Raw genomic sequence first — 17,382 nt, 5'->3', positions numbered from 1 at the left:
AAAGACAGAAATGTGTCTATGTATTTGTGTATGTGTGTGTGTGTGTGCGCGCGTGCATGGGAGACCATTTGGATGAAACATCGGGCTGCTGAAAACTACCCAGATGCATCCAGATGATATTTCCATGTCACAGTTTGTAGCCAAATATAAATTAATAGGGCCTGAAAACCCACCTTGATATGTGTTCTGTATATGACTGTACAACTCATTATCCAATCCCCCCACCCTCAAAAAATCATCCCACATTTGTTGTAGTTTTGCACTCTAGGTGATTAAAATGTTGGGAGTCATCTTGCAAGTCCACCACTCCCTCTCCCAGCAGCATCTCCACAGGTTAAATTTTGGAGTCCAGAATGGATGCATTCATGCACAGAAATGGCGGTGCAGGAGTACGAAGGCCCCAGAGTGCATGCAGGCACACTCTGCATGCAGATAGCCTCCATTAAGGCACTTAGATCCCCCCCCCAACTGTCTTTCCAGTTTCCCAAAACTGTCTCCCTAGTTTTTTAATCACTGGGGAACTGGGCTGCTGCAAAATAAACAGACACGGCGCAGAGGCAGAAAGGGGAAATGTTTGGGGATTCTGAACTCCACTTCTCTATGTGTGTGATGGGATTCTGTCATCCCAAAATCCAAATGTTTCAGAACCCTGCGCTGACCATTCAAGAAAGTACCATTCAGCAGTCAGCAGGATGAGTCGCAGGCTGTACAAGGTGTATGTTCTTTCATCTTGAATAAAAACTCCAAAGTATCTTACACAACCAAGTCTTCTTCCTTCCCATCTGTGACATGTGGGTGACACATGTCACTGGATGGTATTTTTTTTGCTAGCTGTTATGCTGTTTTTTCACAGCTGAAGCAAAAAGAGAATAACACACATAGCACACAAGAGACACATGAACTCTTGTTTGGAATCAGTTTTTAATAAAGATACACATTGGTGGCATTTACACATATAAAAATATCATTCAGGTCCCCACTGGAACTCCAGTGTGGGTTCACTGTTTGGTTCCAAGACACAAGGCACCGACGTCTTCCAACCTGTAAATGCCCGACTGACTGCTCTTTGCCTACCAATGCTTTTACAAACAAGACGAAAAGTAGAACAGTTTGGAAACTGTGCCAGTCCCATGTGGGCACTAAGGTGCCATGCTGATGTTGGTTTGGATGGACAATGAGTGTGTTATTGTAAGTTAGTTCAATATCCTGGCACTCTCTTGTGGCAAAGCTGTATTTTAAGGTAAAGCAATCCAATTTTCCTTAAAACTTTTTTTCCTGATGGTTGCCTGGTTCACTGGGCAGCTTTTAAAGGTTGTAAAGAAAGGGTCCACACATCACATTAATGATCTACAGCTGGAATGAACATAGTAATGCCTCAGCTTTGAAGGGGGAAAAATTAGGCCAGAGTGGATTAATGAATAGATAACTTCCCATCCCTAGATCGTAATTTTCTCTAAAGATTCAGCAAAGCTTTTTAAAGTTGCTTTTTTGGATTATTCTCTCAAGAATCTCTGAGACAGTAGGGCCATTTCAGGGAACTGTAGTCCAGAAAGCAGTTTCTCTGGGCTGCAAACATCATTCATTCACTTCAGCTTTCTGTATCATGATTCCTCTGAACACCTCCAGATTTTCTGTGTGATGGCTCCCTGCCAGGCTTGCCAGGTAGCTTTAAAGCCTGGACAACCATCTCTGTCCATTTCCTCCTAGTACCTGGACTCACAGGTTCAGCACAAAGGCATCTGCATGTGTGTTGTGCAGCCTTCTCTCCCAAATCCTGCCTCCCCTTCCTCTGTGGCATCACACGGATCCACCATATGATCTCACAAGGCCCTGCCCTCTGGTCTCAGGTTTTGGATCTGCATCTCAGGGACGCTGCTGATCTGGCATCATTGCAGCATCTGTGAAAGCTGCTCTCATAACAAAAGCACAGGGGGCAGCGAGCGATGCTAGGATCTAAGCTGGTAAAAATGGCAGTCGTTGAACAATGAATGCCAAATTTATGGAACAGTTGGGGACCAACAAGAACCCAAGCCAATAGATATTTGGAGTACGCAAGATGAAGGGAATATATAATATAGAGCAAATTTGCCCCTTGTGCTTGGGATATAAACCAAGCATGGCAACATAAAGTATGATGAGTGACCCAGAAACCTTGATAGGCACAATAAACTCTCATGGATCTGCAACAGAGGCGCAGCTCCATGCTGGAGATCCTGCAGCATCGCTTTCTCCATGGATCCAAACAAGGTCCCCAGATTTCAGCCACTTGCTGTGGCCAGTTTTCTTCCTGAAAACAAAAAAGTGATTCATTTTTTTACTGCTGGGGAATTCTTAAGACTACCAAGGCAAACAAACACACAAACAACAAGAGCCCAGTGCCTTTAAAAAAAAAAAAAAAAAAGTAAACCATAAGGCAGCCAAACAGAAGGGACTCATTCTGGTTGTCAATAGGTTGGCCCCATGGAACGTAAATTTAAATTTATTTATATTATTTATATACTGTACCGCCCCATAAGTGCTAGAACACTATTCTGGGCAGTTTAACAGCAGGTTAAAACCATTTCAAAACAACCAAACCCTTAAAAACACTCACCGTATAAAAACCCAATGGCACCAAAACAATTTACAAAAGCAGCAGGACAGGAGACGAGCAAAATATCAACCTGGGTCGGTATGAAAGTCCTTTCATTGGAGGAAATTCATCAGGAGCAGAAAACACACTACTGTACAAGAAGCATGCATTTTATTACATTTCATTTTATCTAGTTCTATTTTCCTCTTACGACACTTTGTGTGATCATTGTACAGTAGATGTCTGAATGAGATCTACTTGATTCTTCACACAGATCAGATATGGAATATGCTGGAATTTTCACTGGAGTTAGAAAAATACACACAAGGCAAATATCATTGTCATTTTTCTTTCCTTATCATCCACAAGGGTGTCATTTTTCTTTCCTTATCATCCACAAGGGTTAACTAAGACAGGTGTGGCAGGGAGCGGATCAGAAATTGGCAAAATTGTGGCTGACTTTATTTGACACACACACAAAAAAAAAATACCCAGGAGATAAGGTCATTCTGAGCACAGGGATGAAACTATCACAAGCCAGGGTGTGCTTGGGGTTTCCAACAAGGCTGTGGGATGTTTGTATGTGAGCTGTGTGCATATTTGTTTAGCAAGAAATAAACACACTGTGTAACTTATTCTCTCCTTTACATCTGCTGGAGCACCTATTATTTTGTGCTGGTTGCACAAGGGCCCTCCCTGGTAATATTGCAAGGCCTCACACTGTGACATCACAAAGATACTAGTATCTGGTTATAGTCCTGAAATCTCAGAAAAAGTGAGGCTGTTGGCCTGGGAACCCTCAATTTATTTTTATTTATTTTAAATGCTTTCACTCCATCTTTCTTCTTTAAAAAAGCCCAAGGGGACTTACATCATTTAAAGACAATTTTTAAAATCTAGAAACAATGTTTAAAAAGAACAAACAATACCACTCTGAGAAATTGTAAACAAAAGCTATATTAAAAGCACATTCTAAGCAGTAAGGCAAAACAATCTTTTAAAAAATCCCTCTCAGGCAGCCAGTTACTCACGGAAAGCTTGCCTGAAGATAAAGGTCTTTGCCTGCTGGTGGAAGGCCAGTAAAGATGGTCCCAACCTAGCCTCCTGTGAGAGGGAATTCCACAGTCTGGGAGCAGCCACAGAGAAGGCCCTCTCCCGTGTCCCCACCAAAGGCACCTGCAAAGGTGGTGGGACCAAGACAAAGGCTTCAAAAAGCCACCAGCTTGGACTGGGAGTTTGGTTCCTGCAAGAGATCTGCCCAGAGAATGACTATCGAATTAGGAATGCCATTTCCACCCAGGTAGGGATGGTTACAACCTGTGCAGAAACGGGTATGAAAGCAGCAGTAAAAATCAGACACCTGGGAAGAGGCTGTGACCCTCACCCTTCAAGGGCACCTAGGAAGAGCCTGACGGGCAATGTGCCCCAGTGGGGGAATCCTTGCCTCGTTTCTTACGCATGCATGGAGCTGCTCTCCTCCTTCATCAGGCAAAACATTTGCTCATCCAGAGCTTCTGCTACCAATTAAAGGTCGTCAATATTGACTATCTAAGGGATTTCCATGTTCAGGAAGCAAATTAGAAACTCAATACCTGAACTATTCCTAAGTGCAGTTATCAACTTTGGAGTTTTATCTCTTAAAACCAAGGCAGCTTAGGGTTTAATTCTATTAAATTAGACTTTAGAAATAAGATTTGCAGGAAGAATGAAGGCATCGTTCATTCTGAAGAGTGACATAGTGAAACCCCAAATATATTCGAGGCTAGGAATAAGGCGGGATGGTCAGGCCGTGTGGCGTTCCCTCCTCCCCCAGCACCACTTTTTCCCCACTGCAAGTGCTAATCCTCTTGCATGGTTCCTTGGCACAACTTGGCCCTTTGTTCTTAAAACCGTCTTATTTCAGCAGCTGACAGAGAAGAAAGATATGGCGTTGCTTTTCTTTGTATCAATGGCACAATGAAGTCCCATTGGGTTTGCGCCAGGCATGTCAAAAGACCAGAGACTAATACAGAACACTTCCGGAACTCCGGAACTCCCTGTTTTTGTGGAGGAGTTACAGTATGTCAGGCAGGCGTGGAAGGCTGGTTTTTCAAATCAGACGGGCAGGACATGAAAAGCCCCTTCCATGGGGCACAAGCCATCTCTGAATAGGGCCCTTAGTGTCCTGTGGCACCATATTATCACTTAGCTCTGATACAATAATACAGAAATGAAATTGGCTCGGGAAAGGACTGCAGGCTGAGAACTATCATCCCCTTAAGTTATGTATTTGCAGAGCTGATTTCCACATGCTGTCATGCAAAGGGATGCAGTTTCCAGAGGTTTTGCTTCTTGTACAGTATTCTTCTATAGTAATGTTGCAGTTGAAAAATTCAAACCAACTAGGGAAGGCAACAGTTGTGTCTCATGTATGGGATGTACACACCTATTGCCAAAATAATATGGGAATGCTTGCAAAAACAGGTTAATAAGAACAGTTGTTATACTAAATTAGGATAATGATAGACAGACTATAAAAACCCAGAAGCAAAAAGGCTTTATCAAGATGTAGATAAGGTGAGACAAGACTTTGGGATAACTACTATCCTATTTTGGTTGTCTTCTTCCATCTGAGCACTTTGTACTATCCCCTGCCACACACATACCCCAGGACAGGAATGTTTGGATGGCCAGATTCCCAAACTACCGTCTGTTAAAGGCATATAAAAACAACAACCCAGAAGCAGCCCACTTTTAAAGTCTGAACAGCTGAAAAATTAGAAAGTTACTGCAAACAACTTATGACTGACATCTGTCTCTTTCTACCCTCTCCATATTGCACTGTGATTACAGCCAAAATAGCCAAGGAAGGCCAGAAAATATTCCAGTGATTAGGCATTTTAGAAGAAGGATTTAATGCTGAAAACTTTTGAATATTTTCTCTTCCATATCCTCCACGCTGCTATTTTTAAGCCAGGATCAGAATGTTTGCTGGGGCTCATCTTGAGAGTTCTTGTCTGTGAAGAAAATTACTCTGGCTTTCCAACATATGTTTCTAATACTCAGCAGGCATCACATGGAGACCTGTTGTCTATTCTAACAAGTCTCACAGTCCCATTATGGTCTTTATAGGGAGGTCTCACTTATACTTTAGCACCAAAATAGGAAGGGAAAAGTAGGGGGCTGGGGAGAGGGGGGGAAAGTGGAGATCCCAAGCAGAGTGCTGGCCTGTTTTATATTTCTCTCCTCTCAGCAAAAAGACAGAAGCAACAGAGGTCTAGCATTGCATCATTGCAAGCGTGGGACAGAAATGCCTTATCAGCTGCCCTCCAGCCTTCTCTCCTGTTATAATGCCCAAAGGGCTGAATTCTAATCCCGACACTTGTTTGAAAGCCAGGCTTTCAGTCTTGGTACATGCAAACACTAAAGGATAAAAAGCCTCCCTAAAATTTTGGACAGCCATGGCAGCCCGTGAGCAGGCAGTTGTGAGCTAGGGACTGAGAAGGTTCTGCAGAGGGCAGCTGCTTCTATTTCTATGACAAAAACATGAATCAGGTCCTCTGTCTCACATGAAAGTGCAGTCTATGGAGGAAGCTGATCACGTCTGAAATGGATGGCTGCCCCAACAGAGAAAGAGCATCACCCTGCAGCCACAAAAATCCTGAAGAATGACAGTTACCCCTGAGTCAAAGTTTCTCAGGAGACATTTTTCTGAGAAACATCCTAAGATTTTCCCCACAACCTCTTTCTTTGTTTCACAGGAGCAGAACACTTGGCTGAAAAAAATATTCTCCAAAGTTTCTCCACCTTTCATGGGCCATGGCTGCCTCCCCATCATCATCACAATGCCCCAGAATGATTCATGGTGGAGGGGTTTTGTGCCAAGTGGTGGCCTGGCTGCCAACACAGTGGGTATTGTTTGTCATCGTTATCATCACCATCCATTTAGTTGTATCCTGCTTCCTCACTAAAAAGGCCTAAAGCAGCTCACAACATATCAAATCACAAGTATAATGATCTAAAAGCAATAAAAACAATTGTAAGTAACTATGTATATCAATAGACAAATACAGGATTAAATAACCATACAATATTGGGTGCAATGCATGTACGCTAATATAATTCGGCAATTTACAGTGAACAGGAGAGCAATTAAAGTCTAGCACTGATGCAAGCAGAATGTATGTTAGAGACAGGTCCAGATGGATTATGGTTCCAGACAAAAGCACCTTGGGTCTCTCCACCTTTCTGTTATGCCTTCTGGCTTGGCAGCCATAGCGCTTCACTTGTGGCAGCCTTCCTTGGTGCTGTCTGAAGTAATGCTATAAAAAAATTTAAAAAAATTATTGGCGGGGGTAGCCAAAGGATAAAGCTGTGCTGTAACCACTATTGATTGTGAGTCTCACCTGTGTAGTCCAATTAGAAACCACAGAGAGCTCATTATTGGGAGCAACAAACTCTCAAGTGTTAAAAGGCATCTGTTTGTCATCGCATACACCTTTCTCATTCCCAGCAGCTTGCAAATTAGCTGGCTTTGTTTTGCAATTGGTCATCAGGTGGTAAGTATGTGTTTTGTTTCCATTCTGACTTCCCAAACACAAGGCTGGGAGAGAATTTTGCATTCTTCTTCTACTGAAGTGCTGGCAGGGTTTCTGTTTCAAACCTGAGAAAATTTTAGAGATTTTTCTTCCCCTGGAGAAATTCAGTGAAATCAGTTAGGTCTGTAGTGTCAAGTCAGAACCAACTTATAGGGACCCTAACAGGGCTTTCAAAATAAGTGAAATATTAAAGGAGTGGTTTTACCAATTCCCACTTCCCCAGTGAGTTTCCATGGCATGGTTGGGGATTCAAGCCCTCATCTCCAGAGTCCTAGTCTGTCATTCTGTCCGCTACACTGCATTGGGTACTGTATAATTCAGTGAAACATCCACAACACTTCTCTTGCTTGCAAAGCAGGTAGAGAATTTCAAAGAGTCCATCTGTGCAATGTTGTAACAACAATAACAATGAGGAAAAAGGAAAGGAAAGGAAAGGAACGGAAAGGAAAGGAAAGGGAGGATGCCAAGCTGGTGGCCCTCCAGTTGCATAAATCAAAGATACAGATTTCAAAGCAACAGCTCCCTCTGTTCTAATTGCTTGCTTCTTGCCACCATTTTGCACGTGACCTCTCCAGGAAGCCATCTTTCCCTTCCCTAGCAGCGAAAGAGGGCTTTCTCTTCTTTCCCTTGGATTTTCACCATCCAGTCACAATCTAGCTCCAAAAAAGAGAAATACCTGAAACCTCGTAGGCCAGAAATGAACGGCCTATTAAGATCTGTGAAGCTGTCACTCCCAACCCCCTCCCCATACCCACCCTGCCAAAAAGACTTCCATCCACCACCAAGGCCATATTTTAAAGCTCCTGTCCACAAAAAAAGAAAAAAGAAAAAAAAAGCTTTAATAACGCAGCCTGGCTCTAATGTCTTATGAGAGCAGAGGCAATTTTACTTCTTCTATTAAGCCAACGTGATTACAATGGCTTATTTCATGGAATATTAAGTTCAAATTCTGCTCCCTGGGAGGACAATAAAAAAAAGAGGGGGGGAAGTGTTCTGTGTGAGGTATGAGTGCTGATGACATTGCCTGATATAACCACAAAAACCCCAAGGCCCCACCTTCGTGCATTCACAACTGCCAGCTACCTTGGTTCACTAATGGTTCCATAAAGCCCATGAAAAGCCAGGTTGCAAACGTAGCCGCTTTCAAGACAAAAAATATAACCTTTCTCTCCCATGAGCCATGGCTCTAACAAGCTCTTCCTTCCAAATTGGGGTGCTCTCTCCTCCTCCCTCATCCCACCTGCACCTCCTGCAGAAAAAAACACAACCCTCCAATTTAAACAGGGAGCTACAGAATTTGTTTGCTGAGCTGCTTTTGCCATCCGGCAGTAATAAACAACACATTTTGTGTGAAGACCACAGCTGGAACGACGCTCTCTGCAAATAGAACACTTAATAACTGCCTGGAAGCAAGAGAAGATTCACAGCTACCTGCACGATCTCAAAGGGCCCAGACTTGGCGGCCCCCAACAAGAAGGCAGGTGGGCTGAGGGGTGGGCTGATGGGCGCCCCTCCAACTGGCCAAGAAGTGCCTTTTCTCCCCTCCATGGAAAGATACCGAAATTTAGCCAGGCCCGCTTGTTCTGTATTGACACACAGACAGACAGCGGCTTTCTCTCTCTCCCTTTTTCTCTCTCTTAACCACAGACTAAAAGAGATATGAACAAAGCCTTGTGTCCAAGCAATCAACAGGAATAAAATGCAGCATTGTTTGCTCGGATGCTGGAAAAGCAGCCCCCCCCCCCCCGGAAAAGAAAAATGCTAGAATGCTGTGTGCTGCCCAACAGCAGGCAGCAGGACAACCCTGGTTAGAAACACATCCATCAGCAGAGACTGTTTTTTGGGCAAGCTCTTGCGACATGTGCAGAACGCTAAACTGCTCCTCACCCCGCTCTGGCTGGTTTCCCCTCTCACCAACTTGCTGGCACAAGATTGGTGGCCACTGGGCCAATTCACTTGCCTCCCTCTCCTAAGCTTGCCTTCCAAAACTAACTGTCAATATGCTCTGGGAAACAGGCAAATGCATTGATGCATCAGCAATCCTCTTCCCCCCACCCCGGCTGCCCACTCTAGCCCACCTTGCTCAACTGCATTGCACATCCAGCAGGCTGCTGGGTTCCCATTTAAATGGTAGTCTCAAAGCACGCTGTTCATCCTGCAACTGGGCTGTTGATCTGCCTTACTTTTAACTCCCACACAGTAAAAATGCATTCAGATCTAAACTTTGTTATCCATGCAACCAACTGCATTTTCTCTCTCTTTCCTTTTACACCTGCAAAAGCATTGGCGGTGGCTTTGTTTTCAACAGCACCACCAAAAAAAGAAACAAGAAAAAGATCATTCTCTGCCACTAAAAAGACCGCCATAAAAAGGGAATTCAAGAATGTTCCTGCCAAAAAGGAGCGAGGAAGAAGCCAAGACAACAAAACAGAAGTAAGCAATGACCTGTCCTATTGTACTGCTATTTTGGCTAAATAAATTTCAAATGATTTTCCACAGGAGCACGATTAAAGTACTGCAAAAATGGAGGAGGTAAAAGTGAAAGTCCAGCATCAACACAAATGCAAGAAACAACTACTATTGACAAAGGGAGAGAAAATGGTCATATTAGCTCTTTCTGTTCTTCTTGCTTGCTTGCTTGCTTGCTTTTAATAGATCTGTATTACAAAAGTGAGCTGATAAAGAACAGGGAGGCTAAATGGCACACTGCAACGGTCCCCAGTCACAGACGGAGGTATTCAGCCCCCCTGCCTGACCTTTCCTTAAGAAGGGACAGCAAGCCAGTGCATGACTTGAGCATGAGGTGCCATGTGGTGGCTGGAGGGTTTTTAATGACCCCGCGATCATGGGGCAACGAGAGAGCAAGCAAAAGCCAGGAAGGGACTCCAAAGACTCTGATCTTTGATGTGCCGGAATCACAGGGCGATGGATCAGAGGCGCGCACGTCCATCGCGGCCACATGAAAAAGGGCGACACACCCACAGAGGGAAGAAGACCTGCGAGCAAAGACGTGTGTGCTCAAGACAGTTTATATATTACATTTAAGACGATGCTATGTTTGGGAGAGACTTCAAAGGTGAAAAAAGGAATGTACTGCAGTGTGAAATTAGCTAAAATTATGACAACTGGAAATGGGGGAAACCCTTATATGGACAAAATTTGGGTCTGCTGGAAGAATTCTTTGATGTCTGGATTCCAATTTAACCCCCAGCTGTGTTCTGAGAATCAAATGAACTGAGTATATCACACACCCCAAGTCAGCCTGTCAAGACGAAATGATGCCTTTAAAAGCGGGGGGGGGGGGGGGAATTACTCCAGGATTTACAAAGGCCTTCCCTGACATGGCTTTCCTTCACCAGCCCCATGTGCAGCCTTATGGCCCTTGTTCATTAAAGACACATGTACATTGAGGTCAATAAATATGTATCACCTGCTTTTCATTCCGTTGCCTATATTACATATTCATAACTTTGTCCTGGATACTCTGTAAGATACAAATTGGGTGCAGCTCACCCCCCCCCCCACACAGAAAGACCCACTTCTTCTTCTTTTTAAAAACAGGGATTATATAAAATTGAAAGGTGTCCCAACCAATTCCCCCCCCCATTTTTTTCTGCAGCTGAAAAAGACTGGACCGCCGTCCATCTGGCTTATGGTTCATTGCAACTCCTAAGTAAAATAGGTAATGGATGAATGTCTGATACAAAGCAGACACATACATACAGGAATATTAACATGTTTACCATCAGTGCCTCTGCCTGACTTCATGTCTAACATTACATTTTCTGTTGAGAACACCTCAATCTTTGAAAGAGACATCTGAGCGGTCTCTGCACCGTACGCTTTCTGAACACCTCCTTGTACCCCCACCCTGTTGGAAAATGGCTAGCCGTCTCTCCTGGGTATATGGCTCTGCAATGAAAAATAACTTTATCTTGGTATATGACTGCAACACGAACTGCACCTCAGAATTTTTAAGGCTGTTATAAATGTTTAAACCATTAATAATAAATCTGGGTTGTTTAAAGAATATTTCCAAACATCATAAAATATTTAGGCCTGAGAGCCCCCCACCACCACCATAAAAAGGGTGAGATTTATCGCAAATGTTTGAGGGATAATCAGCCATTTTTGGGCTAATATATTTTAATATTTATACACCTGACAGAAGCGGAATATAAATGACATGTCCCTGTTTCCCTAAGTGTGTCGAATTTTTACAATTAACGGAAGAAGCTGTGGCTTAAGGGCAACGGGCCTCAAAACAACCTTGCTCGGCTTGCTGATTATGGTAAATCTTGCAGCCCAGAAGGATATTAAGGAATATTTCTGTTTGTGCTGTTCAGGGAGGGGGTGTAGCATACTGCACAATAGCTGCTTATTAAAAGATGCGTGCTCTTCTAGGTCCATGGCTCTGTGAGGCAAATGTAGGGTTGGTTTTAAAGCAAATGTACCAAAAGTGAAATAGGCAGTTGACAATCAATAATCACGCTCGATGTCACGGGAAACGCAAGGAACTGTGCAAGCATTATTGACGTTCTTTCCAAAATGTTTATAATTTTAAGTAAACCAAGTAATTATTATGTTAAGGAATCTAGCTAATTTTTCACGCCTGCTTTCCAACCACAGGTGTACAGGCACTCACTAAAATTAGTGTACACATATGCAAACCAGATTATGGTAGAACCATGTTCGTCCATATTTTACATATATATATGACTAAGATCTGATCAAAACATATTTTATATATATTTGAAAAATATCAATTTGTATTTGATGTTTTTCAATGTGTATATTGTAAATTTAAATAACCTACTTTAGACCTTTTTGCTTTAACTGTTGCTCCTGGAGAACAAGAAGTACATTTATATTATATCATACTAAGGCAAGGAATTATTTTTTACTCTCCTCTTACAATGGTTTTAATGCTCAATGTTTCTTTGTGGCATGGCTCTACTATTTATTTTCCTGCATACATTTTTTAGAAATGGCTCAAGTCAATGCAGCAGTGAGGTTTGTGTTTCTGAAACGAAACACAAACGAATTCCTGCTGCTCAGCCAGAATTTGGAGACAGCCAGGAAAAAATACTTAAGAGACAGAGACACAAACCACCGAGAGAAAGACCACGGTAAGACTGCACTCAATCCAAGCAAATTTCTGGATTCATGGACGGGTTTGCAAACACAAATATGAGAAGGTACCTGAACAACATGTATGTTATGTGCTCGCACAGGTAAAGACACATGGACTTCATCTGCTTTGCATCAAACGGATAAACTATGTGTGTCTTCTAAAGATTTTTTTAAAAAAAATCTGTGTAATATACAAAAATAACCGATTCTTGGTTTCTCTTTCTTTATATATTTTTTAAAAACCCACATTTTGGGACAAGGCTTTTTAAAATAACACATATACAGTTATATGAAAATATTAGATCATCCATATTTCACATCTCCCTTTCCACTGGCATCTGGCTCTGTGTTTTCTTTTGAAAGCATAAAAACACATTCCACTCACCCAAAAGAGAGAAAATCAACAGAATCCTCTGCCATCCACGACTGCAGCAAATTTGGTTGGGTTGAATTAAAAAGGGGATTGGTGCTAACTTTATTTTCTAGTGACTTTTAGAAACCAGTAAAAAAAAGGGCGGGTTGTGTCTGCATAGTAAATGTAGAGTGTGTTATCTTAAAACCCTCCCCACTTCTTCCTTAGTGTCAGAACACGCATGTGAGGAACATAAAGCAAAACAAGATGAAAACCATGAGGTGTTGCTTGTGGGGGGGGGGGGGAGAAAGACAAGGAAGGGAGGGTAAGAGGAATCCGGGCTTCTCGGGTTCCTTGAATCCCTCTGAATACATTTCACAATTCATCAGTTTTTGTCTTTCCTGCCACAAGTGAGGACAATCAGACCAGACACCCATTAGATTTTTCATGCAATTTTTTTTTCTTGCTCATGACATGTTGGCAGGAAGGATGGCAATTCTGAAATCTTACCAAATGAGAAAAATGTCAGAAACTGAACTGACAGCTCGTGGTTACTATGGTGATCAGTGATATTGGGAAGGGGGGGTTAAAATAAGGCTGAGTTAATTCAAAAGGAATTGAGTTCAGTATTTTTAAGCCATTTTGATATGGGGAGAGTAGGGGTGGGGGGCGGTTGGGAGGAGAGAGAGAGAGAGCAAGGGGTGGGGGGGAGGACTTAATCCCTATACAGGGCTGCTATCTGTTTCAGCTAAAAAGCTGGAGAAACCAATTTATGCTGTCCTCAATTAAGAGCAGCTCAGTGTATGTTTTAGAGAGGTTGGGCGGGGAAGGGGGGGAGAGAAAAGGGAAAGGAACAGGAAAAAGAAAAGAAAAAGAAACAGAAATCGAGTAAGAGGGGAAAGGTGCCTGGACGCACGACCCGCACAGGCACCGGGATAGCCAACCAACCGCCCCGGCCTCGGTAAAACGGGAGAGAGCCCAGCTCAGAAAGCCAACAAGGCGAGGGCTCTGGGCCTGTCCAGCCATCTCTCTCGCCCCCCTTTGGCAGCTGCTTCCTGCTCCAACCCTCCGTGCTACCCTCCGTGTTGGAAAAGGATCAAGTGCAGGTTCATTCATTGAAGGTGGAGGGGAGAGGAAGGACCCACCAGGCTGGAATAAAAAGAGAGAGAGTACAAGAAAGACAAGAGATGCGCCTGCCTTCCTGTCTCTGGGGATTGGGGGGGGAGTGTTGTCTTTCTCGTTTTGGGGATCTGGGATCTTTGGATATCACAGGGGATCTGGCGTCCTTGCGATCGCCTTCCTTCCTTCCTTCCTTCTTCCTTCCTTCCTTCCTTCCTTCCTTCCTTCCTTCCTTCCTTCCTTCCTTCCTTCCTTCCTTCCTTCCTTCCTTCCTTCCTTCCTTCCTTCCTTCCTTCCTTCCTTCCTTCCTTCCTTCCTTCCTTCCTTCCTTCCTTCCTTCCTTCCTTCCTTCCTTCCTTCCTTCCTTCCTTCCTTCCTTCCTTCCTTCCTTCCTTCCTTCCTTCCTTCCTTCCTTCCTTCCTTCCTTCCTTCCTTCCTTCCTTCCTTCCTTCCTTCCTTCCTTCCTTCCTTCCTTCCTTCCTTCCTTCCTTCCTTCCTTCCTTCCTTCCTTCCTTCCTTCCTTCCTTCCTTCCTTCCTTCCTTCCTTCCTTCCTTCCTTCCTTCCTTCCTTCCTTCCTTCCTTCCTTCCTTCCTTCCTTCCTTCCTTCCTTCCTTCCTTCCTTCCTTCCTTCCTTCCTTCCTTCCTTCCTTCCTTCCTTCCTTCCTTCCTTCCTTCCTTCCTTCCTTCCTTCCTTCCTTCCTTCCTTCCTCCTTCCTTCCTTCCTTCCTTCCTTCCTTCCTTCCTTCCTTCCTTCCTTCCAGCTTGATTGGCAAGAGAAGCCAACAACCCAAAGGTGCCCCCGACGTCCGGGAGACCGACTCCCACCCTGCCAAACCAAAGCGATCTCTCCCCCCACCCCACTCAGTTTTTTTATTTGGCCACCATTGGGCCAAACGAAGTCGGGGAGGGACCGTGCAACAAGGAATCCTTCCAATCCAATTCCGGGCCAGGAGGCGAGCTTGGCCCGCCCGGATCCTTGCGCCTTTTCCCTCCCCGCAGCCAACATTGCTCTAAAGCAGACCCCCCCCCCCGGGCAAAGCCAAGCCCCCTGCCCCCAAATCCTCCAGGAAGAGGTCTGTCTGGGAGGGGGCCCCCAAAAGGCCCCAGGAAGTGTGTCGCCTTTGCCTCCACCTGGGACTTCACGCATCATCGTTGGCTTGATGACGATGGAGACAAGGCGCCTAAAAGCACACTTGCCAGGTGTCTCAACGCTTCAAAATAAAACAAGGACACCATAACAATTGCAACAACAACAATAATAGAACAACGACAAAAACTAGAATAGAATTTTTTATTAACTTTTCTATCTGTATGCTTTTAACTTTTCTATGCAATAAAGGTTCCTTTGGATTGTATTGAACTGGAATAATATCAGAAAACACAATTGCAATGCAGAACAAACAATATATATATTATATATTGTTTGTGTGTGGTTTACAGTTACAAGTAAGGGGAGGAATCTAGCTACTTCCTATTATTATTATTATTTATTTGATTTATATCCCGCCTATCTGGACGAACAGACCACTCTAGGTGGCTTACAATATAAAATAAAACAATATAACACAACAAATACATAAATAGTACGAACAACAGCTACAATAAATAAAAATAGAGAAAATAAGGAAAGAAAGTCAAGAATCTATCTATCTATCTATCTATCTATCTATCTATCTATCTATCTATCTATCTATCTATCTATCTATCTATCTATCTATCTATCTATCTATCTATCTATCTATCTATCTATCGATAACTACCGGGCTAGCCATTTAATAAAAAGCAGCCGTCGGGCAGTATCCGCCTTTGCTGCTTCCCCGGATCGGTTTTCCCAGCTGTTCTTAACCGAACGGGCGACAATGCCATCTACTGGAGAAGCAGAGCCAAAACCTACTCGAAAAAAAAAAAAGAATCTCCTTGTTCAAACGGGTGAAAATTAACTGGAAATAAACCCAGTTTTGCAGTCTCCACCAGAAGTGAAGAGAGGGAGAGAAGACCCAGGAGCAGGTATCAGTTCTGTTTGCAATGTGCCCAGGTCTGCTTCTGGAATCACACAGCATCTTCCTTTCCTAATGCTGGGTTCCTAGAAAGATCTCTTCCCTGCTCTTTTCAAGCACACCTAATAGACAGAGGAGAACTCAAAGGAAAACAGCATTCCAGGGACAGAGGCAGCTCCCCAAGTTCCCAAATGTCAAATAAGAGAAAGTGGGGCCACGCCTGCCTAGAGCACCTGCTGTGACAGCACGGCATCCCCCACCCCCTTAGATGCTGAGCCTCTTGGCTTTTCTCAAGCTTCAGCAATGGACCACAACAAGCTAGCTGTTGGACCTCACATTTGGGAAAAGATCTATGTGGCCCTGATTCTTACTCACGCGTCAGACATGTCCCACCTGACACACCTAGGCACCTGTTTGAGCACCTTCCTGCTAGGGGCAAGTTTCTCTCTTAAAGGTGTCTTCTAATCATGTTATGTTATTGGGCATAAGCCTGCCTGGATTCCAGCGCCACTTTATTATGTGCACCTATAATTCAAGTGCAACTAGGCTCGTTTGTTTGTTCATTCATTTGTTTGTTTGTTTGCTCGTTTCAACAGGCTGTCAGAGAAACGCTACCCAACCTAGAAATTTTTCCAAATGTTGACCTAGGTAACATAACAATGGCATCAAGTCTTCTATGAGGGTCAGGGTGGTACCTTGGTCGTGGAATTTCTGCTGTGTGAAACAAACTGACAACATTTTCTTCTTCCCCAAATCATCCGTATAATGTCACTTCAGTCCTATATGCTTTTCAAGAAAAACTGTATAGTTCACTGGCATAGCTCTAAAATACATCTAGAACATCAAAACCTAACAAACTGAAGCAAGGGTAGAAATAATCCTTCAAAGCTGCCCTGTCTGCACGATCAACTTGCAACTAAATTCTGTACTTATCTCCTTATGATCAGCCTGGTGCATTTGGTGGGGGCACGGGAAAGGGCCTTCTCTGTTGCTGCTCCCAGACTCTGGAACTCCCTCCCACTGGAGGCCAGGCTGGCTGTCCTTCCAACAAACAGACAAAGACCTTTCTTTTCAGGCAGGCTTTCCCTTAGTGACTGGCTATCTGAGAGATTTTTTTTAAACAGAATTGTTCTGTTTTTGTTGTTTTTAATATGTTTTAGTACTGTCTTTATTAGTTTAATATAATCATTTAATTCTTTTAAATATTGTAATGGCTTACTGTTTTAAACTTTTAATATTGTTTCTTTTAAAAAACTGTATGCTACCATGTGTCCTTTTTAGGAGAAAAGTTGTCTACAAATATTTTGAATTAAAAAACAACTATCCCCCAACACAGACTAGTTTTGCAGATTGTGGAGCCGTGAAATCTTGAGGTAGGAAAAAAATATCCTTGTGTTTTTAAGGGAGTTCCATCTCTAATTGTGAAGCTGGTGTCTCATCTGTTGCTTGTCCTACAAAAACCACACAAGCGGTTAGCCGGCTAAAAGTGCAGAAAAGCTGACCTGAGCCAGAAAAAAACCAGGCTACAATCTCTCCCAAAAGGATCATCATTCAGTAGTAGTTCCAAGGCAAGAAGTTCTAAAGCAATATGTCTAGGCTTGGGTTCAAATGAACACACTTGGAAGAAATGG

The 17,382-nt window shown here is 43.4% G+C and overlaps 1 long non-coding RNA gene across 1 annotated transcript in view; it reads right to left on the bottom strand.

Moving 5' to 3' along the window:
* Positions 1–902: 902 nt before the first annotated feature.
* Positions 903–17,382, bottom strand: part of LOC110076278 (uncharacterized) — a 28,710-nt gene continuing 12,230 nt past the window's right edge. The window contains exon 2 of the long non-coding RNA XR_012081290.2: positions 903–2,287. This is a non-coding gene — a long non-coding RNA (uncharacterized LOC110076278). The remainder of the gene's footprint in view (positions 2,288–17,382) is intronic.

The sequence above is a fragment of the Pogona vitticeps genome, chromosome 10 (assembly GCF_051106095.1).
Source record: "Pogona vitticeps strain Pit_001003342236 chromosome 10, PviZW2.1, whole genome shotgun sequence".
Lineage (NCBI taxonomy): Eukaryota > Metazoa > Chordata > Lepidosauria > Squamata > Agamidae > Pogona > Pogona vitticeps.
Note: the sequence above shows the minus strand (reverse complement) of the source record. Positions and strands in the feature narration are given on the sequence as shown.